Source organism: Theropithecus gelada, chromosome 9 (assembly GCF_003255815.1).
Source record: "Theropithecus gelada isolate Dixy chromosome 9, Tgel_1.0, whole genome shotgun sequence".
Classification (NCBI taxonomy): Eukaryota; Metazoa; Chordata; class Mammalia; order Primates; family Cercopithecidae; genus Theropithecus; species Theropithecus gelada.
This window is the reverse complement of record NC_037677.1, coordinates 97,831,441-97,837,361: the sequence shown is the minus strand read 5'-3', so window position 1 is coordinate 97,837,361 and position 5,921 is coordinate 97,831,441. Positions and strand designations below refer to the sequence as shown.

Genomic DNA, 5,921 nt, shown 5'->3' with positions numbered 1-5,921 from the left:
TGTGGGCTGGATGAGGGCGCTCACCTGTTTTCCTGTGGGGAGGCTCAGTGGGCACGTCGGAGAGAATGTGGATCTCAAAAAACCCCCACCCTATCCCATCCCTTCTCCTCCAATTCCTCTTCCTCTCTCCAGTCTGGGGGTGGGGGTGGGGACTGAGCAGATCGGAAAAGGAGGGTAGTTAATGCTTCCCACTTGACCTTTCTTTCCACCACCCCCCACCCCCACCCCCAGCGGGCGGGCAGGCTGAGGAGATGAATGGGGTAGAGGGCACGATTTTCACATTAATGGCAGCATATGTTGTGTTTATTGACACTGCAGGGTCGGTGCTTGTGGTGGTTGTGGTAGGGGGGTGCCTAGGAGGCCACAGGCAGGAGGGGGCAAGGGAAAGAGGAGGCAGAGGGGAAGGTTGCCGGCGGGTGGGGAGGGGGAGAGGGAAGGGAGCCTGGGGCCTGGGGGGAGGGAGGCAGGAACAATATTGTTGCAGGAGCACACCAGGTGCTCGCTGTCAGCCCGAACAAAAAGGAAGAGTCAGCAACTCTTGAGGGGGGGTGGTGAGGAGGCGGGAGCCACCGCCTGCTCCAGCCTCGCAGCTCCAGCCTTGCAGCCTCTCCCCGTTAACCCCTGCTCTGCCATGCAGCTCAAGAGGGGAGCGGCATCTGGGGCTCTCCCCAACCCCAGAAGCTCCCCCCACCCAGCCCAGGAGCTCCCCACAGTCCTGGTCTCCTCAGAACCATTACATGCCTTTAGTCACCTGGAAGATGCGGCTGTCTCTGGAGTGGGCAGTGGTAGGGCTTGCCTTTGCCTTCCCCAAAGCCTGAAGGAAAAGAAGCCCCTCTCTCTGTTCCACCCTTTCCATAACAGTTGGGCTTATGTGGTCCTTAGGAGTTGGCAAACCACAGTGGCAGGGCCAATGACCTTGGGCTTCTGAAGGCAGCTGTGGGTGGAGGGATGTGAAGAAGGGATGAAAAGGGAGTGGGGGTCCTCTGCTGGATGTGGCCTGTACAGACCCCCACAGTTTCTCTCTCTCTGCCCTGGCTACCGACTCCTTGCCTCCTGGATGTCTTCCCAGAGTCCTCTTTCCTGTTCCCAGAGTCCTTTTGCCTGAGACAGTGGGAGGAGGAGGAGATGGCCACACGGTCTGTTCTGTAGACATGGCTCTCAGTTGACTAAGAAGACTGGGTTCGTTGAGTTAGCCTGGAAAGCGCTGGAGGCCCATCCTAGAATACTCAGGTGTGAGGAAGATAGATGGCAAATGAGTTGCCCACCCTGGAACCCCATTCTGGGGGTCTGGGAGGGCCTCCTGGGTTCCTGGCTGGGGAGCAGAGCAGAGCTGCAGGTGATGTCTACAGCTGTCACCGTACCCTTCCCTGCCTCCCTTCCTCTTCCTGCAAAGCCCTGCGTGGAAGCAAGGTACTTAGGACTGCTTGGACGAGCTTCTCCAATTCTCTTTGCTTGTAGCTCCTATAGGGCTGGGAGGTTATTATGTAGGGGAGGATGGGAGGGAGAGTCCTCCCAGGAGAGGGGATTGACTCTTTTCAATCCAAAGAGTCAAGAGGCTTCCACATCTAACCCTGAAGGTTGGTCTTTTCCAGTGTGTGATCTGACATTCTGGAGCCTTCAACTCTCGTTCTAGAGTCCATATCTTGGTCACGCTAGACGCTGGACGAGGGTGCTAGTTCCCCACCCTTGCCCAGGGGGCGGGGCCCATAGAGGGGAAGGGTGTCCTTTCCGTATACTCACCTCCCGCCCCATCTCTGTCTGGCCACTTGAGTATAGGCGCAAAGGCCCCGGTGGATCTCCTTACCCAGGGCTGGAGGCGAGGCAGGCACGCCGGCCTGGAACCCTCCTCAACACCCTCATCCTGCAGACAGTCAGGGCCAACTCGCGGTACTTCGACCCGCTTCGCGGTGCGAAGCCCGGGGGCAGACCTGGCCGCGCCGCGCCCCTCGCCGCTCGCCTCCCGGCTCCTCCCCGGGCTCCGGGCCCGGTCCGCACCCCCCTTTCGCGGCCCTCTTGCCGGGCTCCAGCTGTGCGCGGAGCGGTCCCCGGCTCGGCTCCAGCTCTTCAATGGCCCTGCTCCCCCATTACCCTGATGTCGGCCCCTCTCCCCCTCGGCTTTATCGGCTCTCAGCCGGCTCCGCCAGGGTAATGAGGGCCCTCCTAATTACCACTGCAGAAACTCCACTTACATTAACAGCTCCATCCGAGGAGCGGCAACATCTGCTGTGCGCAGGCAGGCGCCCCTCCCCCGCCCCTCGCTCCCTGCGCCCCTCTTTCCCGGTCCTCTCCCCCGACCCGCCTTTCCACCCTCTCTGGCCCTTCTCTCCCACCCTTCTCCCCTTCTAATCTCTTCCCTTTTCATGCCTTCCCTACCAACGTGGCAGCCAGATCCTTTTCCACTTCAGCATCCCAGGATGAGAGAGATCCACACGGGCACAGGGCCCCAGAGATACTGAAAGGAGGAGACACTTAGAGGGGCTGGGCCAGAACTCCAAGAGACCCATAAACTCAGGATCCCAGAAACACAGCCAGACAACCCAGGAACAAATAGAAAGTGGTAGCAGCAGAGACTGGGAAAGAGATGGGCTGTGGAATGGGGCAAACTGCCGGCGTGTGTGTGTGGGGGGGTGGGGGGGGTGGGTTCTGACCTCTATCGGTGTGCAAAGGTATGCATAGCATGCATATGTGTGTGTGCACATGTATCATGGACTTTGCATGCTCATTTACTTAAGCATCATGCATATGTGTGCATGTCAGTGTATCTTGCATATGTATCTTGTGTACGTATATGAGTACATCTATTATGCATTTGCATCATGTGTGCAATAATACATACTTGTCGATATGTATCCATGTGTTTGCATTTTGCAAATGTGTATCTGTGTATATGCATATACTTGTCTTTCATATATGTAATTGTGTATGTGTATCATTCAAGTGTGACTTGTGTACCTGTATGACCCAGGTTCAAAGTTATGTGTGCACCACGTGTGAATGCATATGTGCCTCTGGGTTTGTTTGCATCTCTGTATGCATGCCTATGCATGTGTGTATCATCTGTGTAATTATTTGATGAGAGAGGGAGCATGTGTGTCTTCCTGCTCCATGGGGGATGACAGGCAGTTGGGAAGACGCTGAGCCCATTTTATCTGAGGTTAACAGGGGTCACATTTCACTCCTGGAAGTCCCCCACCCTCCTCCCCACCCCCTACAATTAAGCCTCAGTGTGGTGGAAAGACAGCCAGCAGACATTAAGAAAGGTCAACAGTATTATCGGCTCCTAATCCAATTAGTTACTGTTTATTTGGGAATCTAGCTCCAAGTCAGCTTCTAGGGAGGAGGCCTGGGATAAAGGAGGGCATTTCATGGGATGAGCTGAAAGAAACTAAGACGGCCATGGCTGCAGATGGCAGGAGCTGTCCCCAAAGCATTGCCAGATAATGCACCTCCCACTGCCTGTTTTGAAACTGGGTAGGGGTGGGGGTGGGCCTGTGCTTCACAGGAGGGGCTGAGACCTGGGGTTTCATCTCCAGAGATTGGAGTATAAAGGAAGGGGAGTTCTGTCCCTCACCTTGAGAGACTTACTGCCTCTTTCCAGTGCTGGGATCTCTAGCAGATGGACTGAGGTGGGCAGGCTGCTTTGGGGCTGTGGGCAGGTCCCCTTGGGATGGGAGAGGAGGAGATGTTGGGAAATGCACTATTAGCTTTTGAAGCCACTTCATTAATCCTGCCCTCTATTTTATTTCCCTTTTTCTCTTCCCACATCCTTTTCTGAGCCCTAGCCCTCTACTCACTCCCACCTCCATACCAGGACATGCAAGGACCCTAGCTTAGTCCCGTAGGGTCCCCATTACTGAGTATAAAGAGTGGAAGAGACCTAGAACTTGGCCTTGTGGCCTTGGATAGGGAGTGCCCCAGGAACTGAGGTCCCTGGGCAGAGGGGAATTGGTGGGTTGGTCTTTGCCCTGCTCTGACCTCTCAGAGATGGACAGTACCCTGGGATACCAGCGATGGGGGAAAGTACTAACAGGAGGGAGAGAGTTGGCTGCTGGATTCTCAGACCAGATCCCAGGGGGATCTTCATGAGCTCAGCAGTTACGGTTCTGCAGGAACTGACCATCCCCACAAGCAGACCATCCCTACATGCAAATCAGAGTGACAGTCTTTCACTTGTTTCTTACAGTTAAGTGCATAGGCCTGAGCCCTTAGGAATCAGACTTCTTGCTCTTCCTGGTTCTAGTAGCTTCCTCTCAAGACAGAAACCCCTCATAATTTGCTTTCTTCTCATTGCCTTTTCCAAGCACATATTCATGAAAACACATACAAACACACTTATGAACCTGCCTCTGAAACTCCAGGCCAGAGAAGACCAGGGAGTGAAGACAGTGGCAGTGGTCCTTATTTAAGGACTTACAATGGATCTAGGTGCTTTATAGACTTCCCTGAAGGGTGTTTCCCACTTTCATCCTCCAAAAGGTAACTACGGTGATGATCATACTGTAACAATAATGATGATCATACGTATTTTTACCCCAGCTGTTCTCACCCTTAGCTGAGCATTGAAGCTTTTTAAAAATGTACATACCCAGGCCTCACCCTAGATCATGCCAATCTGGATCTTCAGGGCTAGGTCCCTGGAATCCATATATTTTAGAAAGTTCCACAGATGGTGGTTATGGTTAAATAATTCCATCAATCTACAAATTAAAATTTACAAATGGTAAAGCACTGCCTCTCATTCTCTCATTAGCCAGGGCAGTATTATTATCTCCATTTTACACATGAGGAAACTGAGGCCCAATTGATTAATAGTGGTGCTTTGGCTGGGTGCGGTGGCTCATGCCTGTAATCCCAGCACTTTGGGAGGCCGACGTGGGCAGATCACCTGAGCTCAAGAGTTCAAGGCCAGCCTGGCCAACATGGTGAAACCCCAACTCTACTAAAAATACAAAAATGAGCCAGGCATGGTGGCGGGTGGTTGTAATCCCAGCTACTTAGGAGGCTGAGGCAAGAGAATGGCTTGAACCTGGGAGGCAGAGGTTGCAGTGAGCTGAGATCGCGCCACTGCACTCCAACCTGGGCAACAGAGCAAGATTCCGTCTCAAAACAAACAAACAAACAAACAGTGGTGTTTCCTTCCTTCCTTCCTTCCTTCCTTCCCTTCCTTCCTTTTCTCCCTCCCTCCCTTCCTTCCTTCTTTCTTTCCTTCCTTGTTTTACTTCCTTCCTTCTTTTCTTCCTTTTCTCCTTTCTTTCCTTCTTCCCTCTCTTCCCTCCTTTTTTCCCTCCTTCTTTCCAAAAACAAGATCTCCTGATTGCAACTAAATCTAGTTAGTCACTGGAATTTATTTACTCATTTATTTTAAAATCTATTATAATTCAGCGCTCTACATATTCAGAGAAACTTATCTAGTAATGAACTAAAGAAATGATCCCTAAAAGTACAGTCTTATTTGCTGGAATTTAGAACACCTGAATGGGCCTGCCCTGATGCAAGAGCTCCCTCCTTTGTGTTGTCTGCTCCCAAGCACAGCTTCTTCATGGACACCAATTCATTTAATTTAATAAGCCTTCTTAAGCTCTTATTTAAGCACTACGGAGCATCTCAGAGGAGAAAGGCAAGGCTCTTGCTCCCTACTGTGTGGCAGATGAGGGGCAAACGGGCTTTTGTTGTCAGAGGATTCTGCAAAAAATATAAATAAATCATCATCACGTCTGCTGAAATGGTTAAAATTAAAAAGGCTAGGTGGGGGCTGGGCGCAGTGACTCACACCTGTAATCCCAGCACTTTGTGAGGCCGAGTTAGGCAGGTCACCTGAGGTCGGGAGTTTGAGACCAGCCTGACCAACATGGAGAAACCCCATCTCTACTAAAAATACAAAATTAGCTGGGCATGGTGGTGCATGCCTGTAATCCCAGCTA

The 5,921-nt window shown here is 52.3% G+C and overlaps 1 pseudogene; it reads right to left on the bottom strand.

The window, feature by feature from the left end:
* Positions 1-5,370: 5,370 nt before the first annotated feature.
* Positions 5,371-5,450, bottom strand: LOC112632329 (annotated as a pseudogene).
* Positions 5,451-5,921: the final 471 nt, after the last annotated feature.